General features: G+C 46.1%; 1 protein-coding gene and 1 long non-coding RNA gene across 8 annotated transcripts in view; one reads left to right on the forward strand and one right to left on the reverse strand.

Moving 5' to 3' along the window:
• The window catches only part of LOC119243497 (prolyl 4-hydroxylase subunit alpha-2-like), a 143,568-nt gene that overhangs the window by 70,249 nt on the left and 52,781 nt on the right, over positions 1-20,538 (forward strand). The window lies entirely within an intron of this gene.
• On the reverse strand, positions 1,368-19,422 carry LOC129145635 (uncharacterized). The gene is made up of 3 exons (XR_008551475.1): positions 19,350-19,422; positions 11,921-12,017; positions 1,368-1,521 (listed from the first exon to the last, which is right to left on the reverse strand). It is a non-coding gene; the product is annotated as an uncharacterized LOC129145635 (long non-coding RNA).

The following is a 20,538-nucleotide window of genomic DNA, read 5'->3' on the forward strand; positions in this document are numbered from 1 at the left end:
ATGTGTGTAACAGTTTCTAGTTTAGCTACTTGGGAGTCATCGGTGGAGGAAACAAAAGAATTATTCCTGCCTTCATAAATATGTATCTTATTAGGGGAAGCACAAAATAAATACAAGTCTGATAACACATTAGAGGGGAATAATTGCTTAAGAAAAAAAATAAGAGCAAGGGAAGGAGGAATTGAGGTGCTGGGAATAGGGTAGAAGGGACTGCAGTCTTATGTAGGGCAGGGCAGATCTCTTTGAGAACACGACATCTAAAGGAGTTAGCTTGTTCCAGGCAAAGGGAAAAGTCAGTAGAAAGATGCTGACTGTGGTGTGTTGAAGGAACAGCAAAGGGGTGGCAGGACCGGAGCAACATGACTGAAGTGGTGAGGGCCACAGAGGAAGAACTCAGAGAGGTGATGGAAAGATGAAGGGGAAGATGACGTTGGGCCTTAAGATCGTGGGAACTTTGGCTTTCGCTCTGGTAAAACACAGAACCACTGGAGAGTTGAATAGAGTAGCATGACCTGACCTAGATTGTAACAGGATCACTCTAGCTGCTGAGTTGTGAGTTGACTGTAGAGCACGGTACAGGTAGAAGTAGGAAAATTAGCGAGGGTCCACTGAGGTATTTTCTAGGCAGAAGATAACCAGGGCTTAAACCATCATGGGTTCAATGGACATAGGAAAAATGTTGGATTCTGGATATATTTTGAAAGGAAAGACATCAGGATTTGCTGGTGGGATTAATTATGGGATATGAGAAAGAGAAAATAGAGTTAAGGATAATTTCAAGGGTTTTTCTCTGAGCAGGTGGGAAGGACTTGACAAGATCTGAACTAAAGAAGGCTAGGAATGGGATAGATTTGGAGGGGAAGATCAATAGTTCATTTTTTTTAAAGTTTTATTTTTATTTATTTACACACTACAAGAACTGGGTGTAGGCCAGAGGTGTGGGGGAGGAGGGAGTTGAGAGGATTCACCAGAGACAGAGTAGGGATCAAGATAGGCATATATCTACAGAAACACTGCTGAGGGGAGCAGTGGGTGAGTCAGGAGAGATCTGCTGTGCCAGGGATCTAACTCGTGCCACAGTGGCTGGTGATAACTTGATAGCTCTGAGACTTTAACCCCTATGCCACCAGGGAGGCCCAAGAGTTCATTATTGAATATATAAAATGGGACAATAAACACACATAGGGCTTTAGTGAGGGTTAAATAAAATAGTATTTGCATGGATAGCTCTCCATAAATGCCACTTTCCCTTTTTTTTTTTTTTATGCAGCAATTGGGACGCTTCCAAGCCAGTTTGACAGATTGCCTTTCTACAGATATATAATGAGCCAATCATATGCCAAAACCACTCAGGTGGTTTTCTCACTCTTAAACTTTCACTGTCAGTATCAGGGTCTTTCGATTTGTCAGTTTCTTGGTGATGTTAACACATGGATATGATGATGAATTTCCGCATTAGTGGAACCTCAGGCCCAGGCAGCCCCTCATCTCTATTCTCTCTCTTTCCATGTTTCTCTTGCCCTGTAGGTGTCAGATGAGCAAGAGGTGAGACCTTATAACAGTGATTAAGATATATGGAAGGAAAAGAATTTCTCCAAAAGCTACACTTCTAATTTAAAAAGGTAGCTGACTTAACATTAGGTCACAGCTTTCTTTTAGCTCTTTGACTCATTTGGTTCTGAATAAATTTGCTGGCATGTAGCATATTACAAATGCTGAATGAATAAAAAAATGGTTATGACATCCACATTAAGAAGCATTTCCATAAAGAGAATGAATGTAGGAATGGAGATTCTCAGGATGGAGAAAGACAAGTGTCCAAAGGATGCTAACCAAAGTGCCAACTGTGGATATGGAAAGTTCTTTATATGTTTGTGTTTTTAACAATGAACTTATTTATAAGATAGTAGATAAATTTTTAACAAGTGTCTGAAATGTTAGGTGATATTTGTGTGGTTACCCATGTGATAGTTTTCTCAGGGGTAACATTGCTTCATCTGAGTCACAGCCTGACACTGCTGTAATAGTGATGTGTGAGAACAGTCAAGTATATGTGAGGTGGCAACAGCTTAGGAAAACAGATAACCTTCTTCAGAAGTGCTCAAACTTCCCTCTTTTGCTGAGGTTGGTGACTGCCCAGACACAAATCTTTGCTCACTGTCACTCAATGGGTCACAGATACCTGCTTATTCTAAGAAAGAGCCTTTGCCCCAGGCAGAGATGGATGAACTCAAGTTTTTATGCATGTATATGCTGGCTGATGGCATGGGGGCTCCAGCTAAATACAGGACTTCTCTGACAGCTTCAAGAAGAACAAAATCTTTGTATCTAGAAATTGTACTTGAGGCACCTCTGGGGTGGTATATATGAGAACAGAAATTGTGTTTAAGTTCTGAAAATTAAGTTTGTGGACTCTTGTACTGTGGGTATTAGTATCCCAAATACATAGACTTTATTGACTGTAAAATAGTTCAAGATACAGGCTAAGTTCTCACATGGTCTCTCAAGAAAACCATCAAAATGTACAGATGTAGTATTTGAGTACCTGTCTTTGAGCCTTGGGGTCCTCAAATTGGAAGCCCTAATACTGTCTTGATCCAGCATTGTTTTCCTGGGCTCATCCTTAGAGCCCAGAGTAGCTCAGTTACCTAAAAATGACACCGTTCTCATACTCTCTTGATTCTTAAGGTTCCATTGCAGGGTGCCAAATCAGGTCAGGTAGGGAAATATCACTGAATGGGTCACAGGTATCTACCCTGCTCCCTAAGCCACTGAGGTGTGCTGATGGGAGTGACTTTGGTGGACAACTTTGCTTCAACACTGAATGCCCCCATAGGGCTGCTGCCTCATCCATTATAGTGACATTTATGTTGGCAACTGTCCTTGCTTCTGTTTATGTCCCCTTCATCCTGATGCCCCATGTCTCTTTTGGATTCTCTGGGGCTTGGGTGGTGAGTGCAGATGAGAGCTCTCTTCAGTACCGAGCAGGGTATGAGTAGATGGTAAGCGCTGAGCCTCTGCTGGCCACTTGCTATTCCTTCTCCTGGTAGTTGTCTTTCCCTGACTCTGCATTGCTAACCTCTGTCTAATACTCCTCTCTGCTTTCCCATGCCAGGCATTCAGAACTGCTCCCTGTGGGGAGAAAAGCAGCTTAGGTGCCTGGTGACCTACATGTTACATTTTCATTGGGCATTAGCCTGTTGGGTATCAGCCAAGATCATGGCTAGGTCAAGTTACTGTGTGGCAAATAGTTGCTGGGCCACCCATCAAACTTCTATCAGTTTAAGGTACTGAAGTATCAGACAGAAGAGTATTTGCTGCATCTTAAGTCCAAATCTTCATATGACCAGAATCAGGGTACCCTGAGAGTGAGAAGAGAGCCTGTCTGAATCCTGGCTCATGAATTCCCCTTCCTTCTAGTAATTCTGCCTCTGTCTAAGGGCATCTGGTAGCGTCTCCAAGAGCCCAGGCCAACTGAGGAGCAGAGAAAAGTTGAGGCAAGGAGCATCTACCTGCCAGAACCTTGAGACTGTGCCCTCCTCTTCCCCTTGTGCTTTATCCTCAGTCCCCTATTCCCTATGATCCATTTCCTGACCACTTCTCCTTTTCCTTGCCTGACCACCCAGCTCAGGTCATCATCTTGTCAGGGTAATTATAAGCCCCCTACTGACATTTTGATTAGCACAGTAGTCTGAGTGAGTCTTTAAAAATGAAAATCCGGGCCTCCCTGGTGGTTCAGGCAGTTGAGCACAGCGCTGTGAAGCTGTCCGCAGCCTCTGCAGTGCCGGTTCAATCCCCACTGGCCTCGGAGCAACCCACATGGCGAGCAGACCTCTCCTGTCTTGCCCGCTGCTCCCCTCAGCAGTGTATTTCATCAGTCTGTCTGTTCTGTTCCCCGCTCTGTCTCTAGTGAATCCTCTCACCCTCCCGCGTATCTGGCCTGTACTCCGGCTCTTGCATAAATAAAATAAATAAATCTTTTTTAAAAAAAAAAGAAAATCCATCTCCTTGTTAATCAGATCTCAGCTAATGTCACCTCCTCAGAAAGGCTCCCACTGACCCCTCTAATATCATCATACCATCATGTTTTATTTGCTCCGTTGCTCTTACCTCTGACATTATCTGAGAAATTCTGCTTTACTGTCTGTCTTCTCCACTAGAATTTAAGCACCAAGAGAATAGATAATTTGTCTTATTCCACTAGTTCTCAATCTTCAGGACAGTGCCTAATGCATATTAAGTAGGTTCTCAGTAAGTATTTATTGAATGAATCTCTTCATCCTCCAGAAGAGTTCACATTCCAACCACTGGTTGTTTGGCAATCCTTAGAGTGACCTGGGAGCTGAGTGGAGAAGAGATATCCTCTCCTTGGTGATTAGCAAGGTGTGAATCTGCCATGACCCCAAGAGATGGGGTAAGAGCATCTTGGCAGGTGGCCAACCAGTAGGCTGCAGGTCTCTTTAAAAGCAGCAGGAAGTCAGGCTCTGAAGATAAGAACTGTGACTATAAGTGTGATAAATGTGGGAAGAGGGCCAGAGGGCAGAAAGTTGGGGGTGGCCAGGCAGCCCCTGTGCTGCTCCCTGGGGATGCCCAGATCTCTGTGGCTGGCCAACCAGCACCACATGCTTCCTGTGGGGAGCAAGGAGAGGAGATCCCCTGTGAAGGCCCTGGAGTTGGGGCTGCCCCAATTGCTTCATCCTTGTCTTCACAAAGATGGCTGAGAGACAAGACTGCTGTCCCTCATATCACCGTTCATGGACACCTGGGGGGTCTGCCCAGGTAGGGCATTATATATACGTGCACTCTTGTCCTCTGCTCCTCTGTGTTTTTTTTTTTTAATTTTTTTAAAAGATTTATTTTTGCATACAAGAGCTGGGGTACAGACCAGAGGTGTGGGGCGGGGGGTGAGAGGATTCACCAGAGACAGAGTGGGGAACAGAACAGGCAGACTGACCAAAGTACAGTGCTGAGGGGGGCAGCGGGGTGAGTCAGGAGAGGACTGCTGCACCATGTGGGTTGCTCCCTGGCTGGCCCGGAATCACCTTGTGCTGCATTGGCTGCGGGTAGCTTCATAGGTTACGTCTTAACCCTTGCAGCACTAGGGAGGCCCTCCTCTGTGTTTTAGTTTTTACATTTGTAAATGCTTCCACCATACTAGTGGTGGTGAAGAGTCTAGGATATCTGGTGGGAACTGGGGGATGAAAGCTCAAGGAGGAATGAGGCTTCAGAAAGTTAACATATGAGGTATGAGAGGCAACCCAGGGCTGGTGGAATGGCCAGGTAAGACCCCTGTTGGCCACTCCAAACTCTCCATGCCATCATCCTTTTTGTTTTTAGGGTCCCGAAGCAGCCATGGGACTTAGAGTCCTCAAGTACTAGGTAGCATCCTAATGCTACAAAACAAATATCTGGCATCTCTCTTAGTATCTTGTCTTCACTGGTTCATTGCTGATGGCAGGGACTGGAAGAGCACCTAACGTGGAGCCTCAGGAACAAGAATTCAAGGGTCATATCTGCTATTCTCTGGCTCTGTGACTCTGGACAAGTTAATTCTTGCTTGAAGCTTTGGTTATGCCCTCTGAGAAGTAGAAGGTCATGGTCTCTCTTTCTCTCTCTTGCTCTCACACACATGATTGTGACTAGCATGAAAGAAATGGTATAAGTCCTTCCAGTGACTATGGGATTCAGCTCCCTACTGTTACGAGGGTCTTCTTCTGGGGTAGACAAAGTAGGGGATCTGTGGATACAAACTAAGGAAGCCAGAAAACCACTGTCCTGACTCAGTGTCTTGCCCCACCCTGGCCTGTGGCCCACATTCTGAAGGCCTTAGTCAAGACCTGGGGTTTCCCTTTAGATCCCATGGGACAAGAAATATAGCTCTGTGGAAAACCCTCTAAACAACTAGAGATAGCCCTGCCTCAGAAGAGCTTAGAGCTGCCAGAATAGATGGGTGGACCAGTTATGCCTGCCTCCTGGGGAAACCCAGGCATGAGTTGGCACCTGGACCTGAATTCAGTTCCTGTCCATCCTGCTCGAGTGAGACTCTGAGGGAAGCTCTGGAGGGAGGCTGAAGTGACCAGCTGAAGTGACCAGCAGGTCAGGGACTGCTCCTCTCTGAAACATGCAGGACATCCTACTTTTCCAAAGGTCCCCAGCCCCAGTACCTGAATTATTCAGTTGTCTTTCACTCATATTACTTCCTGTTCGATGTTTCCCTCTCACCCTAAGTCCCTGTCAAAAATGCCACCTCAAAAACCTGCTCTCCATAGGATTAGGGATAGTTCCTAACTTCTGGGTCTTCCCTGACTCCATGATGCCACTACTCATTACTGTCTCCCTCCTCTGTGACCAGTTACTGGCCATATCTACAACTGCCTCCTCCTAGTTTTGCAAGTTCCTTAGGGCTTGGTCCTGTCTTTTGTTGGCTTTTCTAGATGTCTCAAACTTATGATATAAAGACCAAGTCATGGCCTACACACTCAAACCAGAGTCCCTGCCTTTTCTTAATGTGCTGCCCCATGAATAAAAGACTTTATTCCCTAGGTATGCTTCTGCATGTCCTTCCTTGGGGAGGTATTCCACTATTATGGAATGACCCTAACTGTGAGCTGCTGGACCCAGAATTCTCCCATCTGATTTTAGCTTCCACCCTGATATCATCCCCTGCCTACCATGCCTCTCACTAGGCCTCCTATCATGGATGAGGACTTTCTCTAAGGCATTCCCATCACAGGTTGTTCTCCCTGACTCCTTTACTACTTGCAAATGATTTCTACTCCCTTCATATACTGCCCCGGGACTTCTTGTCCAAAGTAAACACCTCTAGTGATTGGCAAATGTGAGATGTACTTCCCTTCCCTAGCTGGGAAAACACTGAAGGACCATCCCAGGAGAGCTGGACTCAGCTGGAACTTTTATTGAAATTGCATGGCAGCTCAGCCTCCCTCTACCTAAGTTTCCAACCTCCCATTTCCAAAGGTGTCAGTCCCACAAACTCTCCTTTATAAAGGTCTTTTATGCTAATTTCTGACTCAGAGTCTGCTTCCAATGGCACCTACTGTATGGTATTTGATTCTAGGAATGACCAAAAGGATTGCTAAAATGGAATTTGGAGCTGAATGCCCATCATCTGGCTGCCGTTGAGGACCTTTCTTATCACAGGTGGCAAGTTAGGCAGAGACAAACTCTGGCACAAAATAATAATGCAGTTGTTAAAACTTTAGTTGCCATTGGAAAAGAATATATTAGTGGGGGCGATTTATCTGGTATTTGAGAAATATGGAGGAATGAGATTCTCCAAGGACAGAGGAATTGGTTAAGTATTGCTAAGCTTGAATCATTCTGGGGCAAAAAAATAAAAGATGAAAAGTTTATAGAGTAATTAGTGAGCGATTAAAGCTAAGTTTGAAGCCCTAGGCATCCTTGGTGCATATAAATAGCACTCATCTCTTACAATAAAACAGAAAAACAAACAAACCTGAGAACCAGGCCCACGCCTTACCTATTAAAGTATTTAAGCTTTAAAGAAGGATGAATTCTAAATCAAGACAGATTTCCTGTGCCAAGATGAGAGTTCAGGGTAGGGAAGAATGAGACCCTGGCACATGCAATGGGGACATCAATAGCACCTGAAAACCTTGAATCCTCAGATTTCTCCTGAAACCTCTGAGCCCACTCATCCCTATTAATAGTTAGGGGCTGTAACTCTTGCCTCACTAGAGATGATGCAGAGGCCTCTGTTCTGCAATACACATTCTCTCATCTTCTCAGGATCTGTTCCCATCTCCATTCTTGACCATTAGGCCAAAAACCAGGATTAAGTCACAACATTAAGTGGCCAGGGATGTGCTGGAACCTGCTAAGGGAGAAAAGGTTCTATACCTTTCCTGCTAGGAAAGGTAGCACCTAGCAGGAACTTTGGAGGACTAGATTGTGTATCAAGTGTGTGATACAGACACTTGGGTAAAAGAGTTTACGAATATAGGCTCACTCCCCAAGGATATGGTATTTTAAACTGTGGCAAGGACCCCAGGAGATGGTGCAAATATAACATTAGGACCATGGAAAAATAAGTGAGACAGATATGGCAGAATTGTTATGGTAGCTATGGAGGAAGTGGGTGTGCAAGAGTGGCTATACTAAGCAAGATCAATAAACCCACCCAAAGAGGTCAGTAGATACCAAAACAATAAGGAATGTGCTGAAAAGAAAGGTACCAGCATCACTAAAACTGACAGAAGATATTACAGAACTGAGCTCACTGATAACAATTCTGCTTGTTTGCACAATCCCATCAATCAAGGATGAGATAGTCACTTTAGTCAAAGGTTCCTTGCCATGTTTCTGGATTTGTACCAGTTTTTGAACTCAAGACACATTGACTGATGAAGCCAGATTCCTGGAAGGAAGGATCTGTAATATTACAGCACTTTTGCATGATAAACATTTCCCTAACCCTTGCCCATGGGGGACTTGCAGCCATTTATTTGAATAACTACAGATACTGGGAAAAGGAGACTACCCAACTTTCCAAGAACTGTTGTACACCAGATTTGAGCTGAAATTGTTATATGGAAATTGTTACCTTGCTCAAAACAGACCCTGCAGGTGCATAGATTCATTCAGTGACATAATTGGGTAAATGCACTTGTTTAGCATAACCTCCTACATTGGCCTCCTTCATGGCCAATGTGGAAACAACTATTGTGTAGTGAGGACAGCCATTCCAACCGAAATAAAACATCAAAAATATTATCATATTCCAGAGATAATTGCAGAAATTTGTGCCACCATTAAAGGCCTGAAGAAATTCCATTGTATCATCATTTAATTCAACAATAAAATCTAGATATATCCTAAGAGATGGCAATGGGCTACCACCAATTCAACAGGTAGTAACCACTGTTTGTGGTAACAAGTTGCAGCCACTGTGTCTGCAAGATGTGGTACCTTCACTATAGTAGATTAACATGGTTTCAGACACACAGTTTATGGACACCGATCTGGTGAATCCATTCTTTTTTTTTTTAAGATTAATTTATTTATACAAGCACTGGGTACAGTCAGAAGCACGGGAGGGTGAGAGAATTCACCAGAGACAGAGTGGGAAGCAGAACAGGCAGACTAACGAAGTACACTGCTGAGGGGAGCAGCAGGCATGGCAGGAAAAGTCTGTTGCACCATGTGGGACCCTCGCCTGTGGCCAGGGATCGACCAGTGCTGCAGAGGCTGCGGGCAGCTTCGCAGCCCAGCGCTCAACCGCTGCGCCACCAGGGGAGGCCCATGGTGAATCCATTCTTTCCCATCACTATCAGAAATAGTTTGCACTCACTTGTAACAAGCAACAATATAAATTTCTTAAGCTATGTTATCTCTCCCTCCTTCTGTCATAACATAGTCCCAAAAAATCTGGGCTATCTAGTATCCTGCAGAACTCTATCAGTAACATTATGCCAATCAGACAAAATGATCAAGAAGTGACTAATACATTGGTGACTATGACAAGACACATACTCTCCAGAAGATAAGCCCTGTGAAGATTCAGATCCTGCTACATCTATAAAGCTTTCAGAGGATCCAGTGGTCTGAAGAATGCCAGAAAATTTCCTTGATGTATAGGACAAATTACTGTGTCTTATACTTCCCATCATGAAGAAGGAAGTATGCTGTTTGTTAGGGTATAAATGTAACCTGTTGCACTCTTCAGAATATAACTATGACCCATATACCTGGCAATAACACAAAAACCTGCCACCTTAAAGTAGGACCCATGGCAGAAAAGGACTGTAACATTTGTAGGCTGTAGTACAAGTAGCATTACCATTTGGGCCATATGAATTGTGATTTGAAAGGTATCAGTAGTGGGAATATTTGTTATATCCCTTGGATTCTGGAAGAAGCCATATCATCTGCATAAATTACATCTTATGAAAAAAAAAATTGTTCTTCTGAGCCCTGGTGGGGCTGTAGGACCTGATGAAGTGACTAGTGATCTAGAACTAACTATGATAAATTAGTTTTTGTCAGGTCTTCTAAGCCATCAGGTAAAACAGGCCTAGTGGAGACTCATCAGAAGCTGAAAGTCGTAAAAAAAAAAGATGGAACTTGGGCCTCCCCGGTGGCGCAGCTGTTGAGCGCTGGGTTGGGAAGCTGCCAGCAGCCTCTGCAGCGCCAGTTCGATCCCCGGCTGCTCCCCGGCCACTGGAGGAGGGTCCCACATGGCGCGCAGACCTCTCCTGCCGCCTGCTGCTCCCCTCAGCAGTGTACTTCGGTCCTTCTGTCTGCTCTGCTCCCCACTCTGGCTCTGGTGAATTCTCTCACCCTCCCTCGCTTCTGACTGTACCCAGTGCTTGTATAAATATATAAATAAATAAACAAACAAAAAAAAAGAGTATCTATCTAAAAAAAAAAAAAGATGGAACTCATACATTTGTAATCAAGTATGATAATGATTGGTGGCACAAATAAACTGCACAAACATATAACCTGAACACCATGTTTCTCACCTCCATGGCAACACACTGTCTCCTGCAACTCACACAGGTGCCTACACAAACAATCCCTTCGAACCAGCTGATGGGAGAGGTAAAATCACAAACTTGGTTCACAAATAGATCAGATCAGTATGTGGGTCAAATAAAAAATGGCAGCTATACTATAGCTCAACTCAGGGATGATTGTGAAAAACAATAGTGAAGAAAAAGCCAATGAACTAGAGATTCAGGTGGTTCACCTGCCTTTGTGTAGAGAGGTAGTCTTACTCATGGGCAGTAGCAAATGACTTGACTGGATGGTCAGGGACTTGTAATGAGAAAGACTTAGAAACCTAGAACAAGGAATCATAGGATACAGGCATGCGATAGATAAATGTTAGTAGCCTGAAGTATGAAGAACTTCATTTGGCATATTAATGACCATCAGGAAGCACAGCGCAGTGGAAAAGGTATGAAAACATGGTAGACATAGTGACTCTTATAGTTGTGACTCTTATAGCTTCTGTCATTGCATCCCAGTGCTGGCTCAGGAATAGAGACTATGCATAAACCCAATACTATGGGCTCTCTCTTGCCACAGTCAAATGTCTAGCTTGACAGTAACAGAGTCCAAGCCCTCTTATAGCCTGGAAGGGCATGTGGTTTATTTTGACAAAATTTAATATACAGTCCAGGTATATCTTTCCTATTTGTAGCACCTCAGTCCAACGCTTTCAGAGTTTTTGATCTTGGGGCTTTCAGAGTATGAGATTCCCAGCATGTGAATGCTGGGAATACTTGTGCCTCCTGAGACCACAAGTGTACCTCTGTGATCCTGCATGGGAGAAACCTGTCCCTGGATGATGGAGCTGGCTTTCAGATGGAGTGCCTGATGGAGTGTTGGGCAATAGCTAGTAGACATAGTTAATTGATGCACAGGCTTGGGACTTTGCAAGGATAATGAGCTGTCCTCCAGGACTTAGTTCTCACTCTATGGAGCTACTATCTAATGGCACTCCTGATTTGAGGAGATATGCCCTTGATTCCTAAAAATAGTACCTCATCATGTCCACCACACTCTACCCCCTAGAGCTGTTTGGATCCACTTCTACATATAAACACTTGGAACAGGTTCTTGGAGCATCAACTCCAGGATTCCAGTGCTAAGCTGTTACATGTTTTAATAACTAGCTCTCCAAAACAGAGACAAACCGTACACTGTAACATTTGTAAATTCTCATGGTGTAAATACTCCCACCATGGTTCAAGCTTCTAAAAACTGGCAAAAATTTAGCAATAGGCTATCACAGGCCATTTTGGGCTCCAGCACACCAGTAATCCTTCTCTTCCAGGAAGGTTAGTGAGATGAACTACAGTCTCTGCTAATACAGTTAATTGCAGGATCACAACTCTTTTCTATTTTTATCTAACTCCAGATTTCCCCTTACCTTCAGCACATATGTTTATTCTGGTGACTTCCCTCGTGGTGACCCTCATCCCTGAGGGGTCTGATTCATGTTCTGATTCCATTGTAACCTGGGGTTGCTGCACAAAAAAAGTCTGGACTCACTGTGGTTCCTAAAAGACCTTTTCCAGGGAAAGCTGGCACACCAAGCTGAGTAGGTAGCCCTAGGAGAGACATGGGGGAAGCTTTCCCTGCCCCTCAGTGTTGATGAAGAGAGGCAGGGACAGGTTTGATTCTTCTCTCTAGTTCCAGGAACAGTGAGGGCCATAATCTGTTCCTTTCCTGAGGCTCTTAAGGTAGGGGGGGATTTTTACCTGGAAAGAGTCCTTCAAAGCCTCTGATCACAGTACAGTGGGGACAAACTCCAAGAGCTGCGGAGGCTGAGCTCAGGACAGAATTGCCACCTTTCATCCTGACCACAGGCAACCACTGTGTCTTTGTATGTACCAACCAGGGCTTAAATTCTGTTTGTCTGCATCTGTGTGTGTCAATCTGTCACCATCACTATCTCCTATTGGTCTCCCACCAGTCTCTTCCAAGCTCTCCCTAAATCTGCCAGTGCCAGGAATTCTCCCACTGTCTACCCACCTGTTACTGCTAGGAGTCTTGAGTTATGTTTGTTAGCTGTCATTCTTATGGCCTGCTCTATGTGTCTGCCTGTGACTCCTGGACCTCTGGAATGGCTGACTATGGGAAGGTGCTCTTTCCTACCCTGGGGATTCACAGCAACTTAGGAAGCCCCTGCCTAGGACAGTACCTAGTGTTCTTGTTTTGTCATGGAGCCTGAGACTGTTTCTCTGTCTGTGAACCCCATGGGCATGAAGTCTTCGGTGTGACCCAAAGCTTTTGCAGCTTCCTCTGATTTCTGCCTGGTTTCCAACACTGGCTGGTGTGCATTTCCAAGGGATGGACTGGTGGGAGGGGGTATTAGGTTCTCTCTGAGTCACAATGCTTCTGTGAATCCAGGTTGGGTGCTGACCTACCCCTAGCCCTGGGGAGGGCTAGAGCCTCTGTTTCAGTTAGGGACCTGAAGAGACCCTCAGCCACTGCCCCAGACACACCCTGGTGAGAGAAGTGGCCTGAGGGCAATGGAGGTCAATCTAGGAGAGTTTTCTGGGGCGTAGAGAGTGCGGAGGAACTTATTGACCAGAAGTTGTGGTTCCAGTAGTAGTTGTTCTTTCTCTGTCCTCCACTCCCCACAAATGAACTAACCCCGCCTTTATCCAGCCCAACTGGCGGAAGAGGCCTGAGCCAAAGCTCCGCTGGAAGAATTTGGGACTGCCCCAGGCACTAGGCAGGAGGAAGTGACACATTGCCCGAGAGCTGGGCTTCCCTTCCTTCTCCTGCTTCCTTTGAGATGGTTCCCAAATCTGTTAAGTGGGAAAGGGAGCAGGAGCCACACTGGTATGGGTTCCTGCTCGCTCAGCTCCTGGGTGACATAAGGTCACTCTTTTGTCTCATCTTTCAGATGCTATTGTCAATGAGGATAATCATCACTAGCCTCCTGGCTGTAGATTGAGAACCTTCTTATAGACTAGTGCAGTTCTTTGCCCCCACAGAGAATTTTCCTAAACTTTGGAAAGTTTATGGTGCCTTTCCAGCTTGACTTCCTTAAAACCTATGTGCATTTTTTTTTTTAAATCATAAGTGAAAAGACTCACTTGCATGAGACCCTGGAATATAGCTACCACTGGTACCTATGCTAAGGGAGTCTTCCCTAGACCTCGGGTATAAAGCAGTAGTTAAGAGCAGAGACTCCCACATTCCCCTGAGGGAGAGATGACTGTCCTTCTGAGACCCAGGAGATGGGCAGACAAGTGCCAGAATGTTATGAAGGATGCTTCAGTAGCAAACATGTCTACTTCCCACTGGTCTCTCCCATTTTAGGAAGGGAGCGGGTGCTGTTAGAGATATCAGCTAAATGACTGGGATACATTCCAGGTACAGGGGCTGGGAGATGGTAGGAGAGTGATGACTGGTTCTTCTTCCTGTAGCCCAGGACAGATATGAGAGAATAAGGCTGTGAACAGTGTGTCTGGGGGATTCTGGAGGGGCCATGGGGGCTGAGTCCCAGGGAAGGCTTTTAGGCTAGATCAAAGGACTTGAAATTCACACTGAGCCAGTAGACAGCCCATATGGGACACAGCCATACTAATCTCCTAAAATGTGAGCATCTTGTGGGTTGGGTTCCCTCCAGAGCCTGGCACAGTTTCCATTACTTCTTAGGCATTTAGTAAATATTTGTTGTATGAATTAATGGGTGTATGAATTCATCAGGCTTTTGTGGGGAGAGAAGCTAGAGGGGTCTGTTTAGAGACAAGTGCTTATGGGGCATTGAAGTGGTCATCTGCATGGGAGAGGAGAGCTGGACTGGGGAAATGCTGTAGGATAGATGAAAGTGGGCAGATTTGAAGGGGGCTAGGAAAGGGAAAGCACTAGCACATGGTGGGGGAGGGACTAAGGAACTGAGACCCCAAGAGAAGCCAGTGGCCAGTTTCCTGGGTGCCTCCCAAAGTCTTTGGGGCCAGATACTTGTGGCCAAGGGCTGCACTCTAAAAGCCTGGCAAATGGCATCCACGTCTGTGTCAGACTGGGCTCTTCTTGAGCTAACTCCCTCAAAGAGGAGATTGTGGAAGTGGAAGCAGCCATTCCACAGTTGTGGGAACATAAGAAACTGGCAAGTGATAAGGTGGCTAATATCTGCTCTTACAATGAGCTGACTTCACTGCTGCCTGCCCAAGCCAAGTCCCCCTAGCCCTGTGAGCAAGGTTTGGATTCGACACAGCTTAGTCAGATTTGGATTTTATTTCCTAATAATTGACTGTCAGAATGTGAATAGTTGGACAATGTAGAGAATAATTTCTAATAATAATATTTGGGAAGCAGCTTCAGATCATGTAAGAGAAAGGAAAGAGCCAATGTCTGATGGACAAGGCAAGAAAAAACAGTATTGCTTACAACACACTTTCCCATGGAAAATGTTTGGCATGACCTACTAAGGCTAAAATATGTATATCCCATGATTCATTGATTCCACCCCACTCCCAGCATTTCCAACAGAAATGTTTACATGTGCTCTCCACAACATGACTGCAAGGAAGTTCACAGTAGCTTTATTGATTTTAGCCAGAACATCAAAACAGCCTGTATATCCATCAGCAGTAGAATGGGAAAATAGATTGTGGGACACAACCAGGTAGTACACAGACCCTGTTGAACAGACCATAACTACATGCTGCAACTAGAAAGAATTTCACAGACATATGTTGGATGAACGCAGTTGAACAAAGGCGAGCACAGTCTCGTTCCACTAAAATGGTGTTTGAGAATGGGCAAAGTGAATTTATGATGATAGAAGTTGAAATGGTGGCTATACTTAGAGGGGTGGAGACTAAGAGGGAGTGAGCCAGGAAGTCTTTGGTGGTGCTGGGAAAAGTTCTGTATCTTGCTCTGGGTGTTGGTTATATCAGTATAAAGATACACAAAATCGTACTGAACTGTGCACTTAAGCATTGTACACTTCACTGTACAATAAGTCAATAAAAAGAAAATAATTCCTCCAGTAGAACCACTGAATCTTGAAGAATTCTGACCTTTCCCCATGTGTGACAACCTAGGTGGTGTTTTTGAGGGCAGAACATGGGGAGTTTGTGCTGATCTTCCCTTGAAGTTGAGAAAAAGAAAAAAGGAGAAAGGTTTTCAATTAATCATCTTTCAGGTTGAAAGAGCAGGTCTGGGCCAGAGATAAAATCGGTGGCAAAAACATGAAACTATTTACTGCTCTTATCTCAAACCACAGTGAAAAATAACTTAGATAGCTGTGTCTTTCCTGGCAGCCATAGCTCAGGGTCTCTTCACAGGAGAGAAATTGGTCAGCCATTTCCGAAGACAAGGTCTGTGCCCTGTAACCCATTTGATTGCCCAGAAAGGGGGCTTCTGTGGGGCCAGGCCTGAGAATTCTGTCTAAGTCACCTCCTGTGTGGGCCTGTGAAAGTCCCAGACCTCTCTGGACCTGTAGAGTAGGGACCTTCCAGCACAAACAGTAGGTGAGATAGACTTTCCTCATCCCCTGCTTCTGTCTTGGGGACTGGCCTTACTCTGACCTGCTCTGCAGACCTGGATGCCATGAGTTTTGCCCTTCCTTCTCCTGAGAACAGGACCAGCGACAGCCTGCTCTCAGCAGAGACAGCCTTTCCCAGCTCTGGTCTAGGCCTCAGGGGAGCAGGGCACTGCATTTTCCTTGTGCGTCTGTTCCTCCTTGTGTAAAAAAAAAAGATCTGGGGCTTGGGTCTCCCTGTCCTTGCCACATCCCTACTTCACAGATAAGAAAACTGAGGGCCAGGAGAGACCTACATGTCAGATTTCTAATTTGTGAAGCACATATAATAAGGTTGGAGAGTCCAGAACAAGAGCTACTGACTCAAGAAATATCAGCCATGTGCCTTCAACACAAACCAACGGCTTGCTCAGAAATACAGGTTGGGGCACAGTGTGTGCCTGGTCCATGCATCCCCTGCCCTCTACTTCTATTCATACAGAACCTGAATCCCCAAACATGTACATGTGCAGGTAGCCAGAAAGCATGAGGCTCAAGAGCATGGCACACCCTGTCTACCTGGGGCCTTGTAGCATGAGCCAGATGTGTAGCCCCCATCTTTGACTCCACTAACAGGGCAGGTGTGAGATTAGTTAGGATGCCTGAACAGAACCCTACAGGCTACAGGCCCACCTGAGAGCTGTCCTGCCTGCCAGGGAAGAGAAAATAGGCTTCTTCTGTCCATGCTATCTAAGGAGGAAGGTACCAGGGATCTTGGCCCCCATTATAAACTCATGACCAGCCCTTGGTTAAAGAACTGATCTGGGGAGTCAGTGGATGTAATTCAAGCCACCACTGAGGACCTCATTTATCTGAGCACACTGAAGAGGCAAGTTTTCTGTAAGCAAAGAGACAACATGATGCCCACTGATCCTGGCATGAATTCAGCCTTTCTCCACAGATCTGGTCATGACCACATTAACAGCTGTCACAGGCTAGAAAACCAAAGATGAAAGCTTAACTTTCATTCACCATCAAGTCATCATCTTAATACCCCTGCAATACATGCCCATGGCTCATACAAGGTATTCAAGCTTCTTATTGTTATGAATCTTAAACAGGTACCTTGCCTTGTTAACTTCACAGCAGTCATGTCATGGACTGAATGATTGGTCATTTCTGTGAATGAAGTGTCCCTTCTGTGTGATCCCCCTGAATGTGAATGCTCAAAGGACATGACCTTGCCATGTGACTGCCAAGAAGACTATTTGAGCTTTCAAGGCCTAGCGTAGGAGAGTGCTACATTGCTACTTAGTGCATTTCTTATATTCCTCGTTTCAACCTCCAAACTACTGATTTCTGAGGAGGAATGGCACCCCTAGGAGGCAGAATACCAAGAGAAGGTGATAGACACTTGGGTCCCTGGGGAGGCCCCTGTGAGGCGGGTAACTATTCCATTATCCTAGAAAGTTTTAGTGTGTAAATGAGCCTATTTCGTCAGGCCACCCAGCTGCTCTCCTTCCAGATCTAGGATGGGCCTAACAAAATTAAGAGTGTTTCCTCAAGTTGATGGTGTGCCTGCCCATGGTTCAGTCCCAGGGAGGGATGTAATATGAACCTATTTCCTGGTAAAGTGGTTGTCCAGGACCAGTCCCAGCCAGTTGGGTACCCAGGACCATACTTCTTGTGCCCAGGTATCCAGCCCAGAGTGGCAGCCTTCCATTGTACTGGCTTTTCCTTAGATCCTCAAGTAGCAGTGCCTGTAGGTTGCCAGAGAACTATAGTTTCAGGCCTGCCTGGGTCTCATGAGCAGTACTCACATGCCCTGCCACTTGGTTCCACCCTAATTGGAGGGAAATTTAGGCCATATGGAAAACCCAAGTGCCCCTCATTGCAGGGAGTCTTCATGAATGACTGTTTGGTGGCCTTTGCCAGGGCTGTCAGCGGGGGAGGAGGGCTGTTACTCCATGTGGAATATCCACCTTCCCAGTTGTATCCTTCCTAACTTCTGTTTACAGAATCTGTCAACCTGACTCCCTAGAGTTAATCTGGGGGGCCCCAAACCTTGGCAAGGACCCTTAGCTAAAACCTTGATCTGGCCTAGGGGCTGGAGTGTATTTGCCTTTGTGGACTCTGTGGCTGAGAGACCTAGCTACCTGTCCAGGGTCACATGGCAAGATAGAGCAACTTCATGTATAACCTGCTATCCTGAACATGGCAATGAGATGATAGAATGTATATACAAGCTTCCAACCATTCACTGCTAGGTACCTCAAGCTAGGATGAGGCTGAATCAATGAAGTGGTAAGTCTGAGCCTTCCTGACAGCATGTCTCCTGCCCCATCTTGCCCTGTATCCTGCAGTCCATTCCTCTCACAGAGGAGTGGCCTTATGAACTGCTGGCACCCACATGGTACACCTGAGGGATGGGAACTCACAACCCCTGAGGACTACACTGTGGGTCTTCTCAGGGCTGAGACTGCCTTTGGCCTCTGACCCTGTACTAAACCCCACACCCAAGCCTGAGTCCCAAGACCATCCTGAGATAATTCGACAACTTCATCCAGTCACACCTGCTGACCTCCAGCCTGATGCAGCCCCTCAAGAAGGAGATGAGCAGGGAGTGACCTGGGACTCCTAAGGCAGGAGGGTGAGCATGGGCAGGCTGCGTTGGGCCTGTGCACTGAGAATGTGTAGACATTATGGACTCTGCATGTCTGACCTGGGCTAAGCTGTGGTTGCGGCTTGATACCTAATTAGATTTCAGAACAGCAGATCTTTATCTTTCCTAGTTTGATATAAACGTTCATGTTCTGACTGGTTCGGATTGTAGGAATCTGTTTGTATTGTGTAGTAACCCCAGTCACCTTGGTTAGGGTTAGGGTGAGAATTAAGGGTAGGTGATCAAAGCTTGGGGAGCCCTTCAGGACTTAAATGACTTATGGACTCACCACAGGCAAGGCTCCATATTCTGGGGATGTGAGGGTGTTGGTAGATAGAGAAGGCTGTTAATCCAAGGAGACTCTGAAGGGGTTTGTGAGGGACTTTGCAGGCTATATGAGGGGTTGCACTTCATTTTTTTTTAAGGTTTTATTTTTGTGTAGAAGAACTGGGTTGCAGGCCAGAGGTACGGGAAGGGGAAGGGATTGTGTGTGAGAGGAATTTCCAGAGACTGAGTGGAGAGCAGAACAGGCAGATTTACTGAAATACACTGCTAAGGGGAGCAGCGGGGGAGACAAGAGAGGTCTGCTGCATTATATGTGGGTCAGCAACCTGGCTGGGAATCGAACTCAGGCCATCGTGGTGGGCCTTCATGGTGGTAGCACTGAGACTTAACCTCTAGGCCACCAGGGAGGCCCCAAGGGGCTGTACTTACAGTAAGATGGCTCTTTGCTGATCTGAAAGAAGCCAGATATTTAGAAGTGTCCTTGGTGCCTGTGAGTCCCCAGATACCCCACTGTGAGTAGTCCAAAAGCCCCTTTCCCCTGAGCCATTTACTAGGACTGACACTTCTGTGGCATCACAGTGGGCCCAGGGTGGAGATGGGGAGATGAATCAGAGCTCCCCAGGAGCTGTGGTGAAGAGCAGCGGAGGGAGGTGCCTTGAAGAGCAGTGGAGGGAGGGGCCTTGAGTCTTGGCCCTTGGATCTCAGGGTGAATGCATACTGACTCAGGTGGAGAGAGGGGTCTGCGAAGGGATCTGATTCAGTTTTGAGGGACACAGGGAGATGGGAGATAGTAACAAACTACACAGACTTTGATGGAGCCCCTACTGTGTGTCCACTGGCTCTGGAAGTGTCACAGAGGGAAAGATGAGGTAGGGTTCCTACTCACCCTCTTGTGCCAGAGGCACCTCTTGAGAAAATCCCGGCCCCCCAGGACACAGGTCACAAACCCCATGCCCCTGCCTCTTCTAGTCTATCAAGGCCCCTGAAAGACAGGACTCTCTCTCACCACTCTCAGTCACCAGCTTTTCCACATCCTGCCTTTATTGAAGCAACAGGTGCTGATGTGTCAGTTACAGAAATGTTTCCTCAGACACCATGTCCCAGCCCCCATCCCAACCTCATCCCCACCATTACCCACCCTCAGCTTCATCTGCCAACCTCGGGCTAGCAAACTCCCACCCACCCCAGCCGAAAATTATTTCTGAGGTTCCTCCAATGCCATGTCCTGTAGTTCTAACCACATGCACCAGGCTTCAGTGAGGGGACAGGGTCCCAGAGGCTGCCCTTGATCGTTTTACATGATATCCATCCTTCTATGGACATGACAACATCCCGTAAGGCTTTCTTGAACTGTGAGAAATCACTTGTTTCAGTAATACATTTCTTGGGTGGTCCTGTTGGCTAAATAAGAAATGCTCTTAGAAAAAATGAAAGTCAACTATTCTTCCAGCCACGGGGGTCCTGTAAGTCCCCATCACCTAGGAAGTAACTTGGGCAGGTCTTCCCCGTCTGTCTTAGAGAAGGTACTGGGAGCTATGTGGTGGTAGTGGAGCCCAGGCTTGGAGGACCACCCATAGCTTTGTGGGGAGCCAGCAGGCTGTGAGCAGATGCCTTGCTG

Source organism: Talpa occidentalis, unplaced genomic scaffold (assembly GCF_014898055.3).
Source record: "Talpa occidentalis isolate TD23 unplaced genomic scaffold, MPIMG_talOcc4v2.1 talOcc4.13, whole genome shotgun sequence".
Classification (NCBI taxonomy): domain Eukaryota; kingdom Metazoa; phylum Chordata; class Mammalia; order Eulipotyphla; family Talpidae; genus Talpa; species Talpa occidentalis.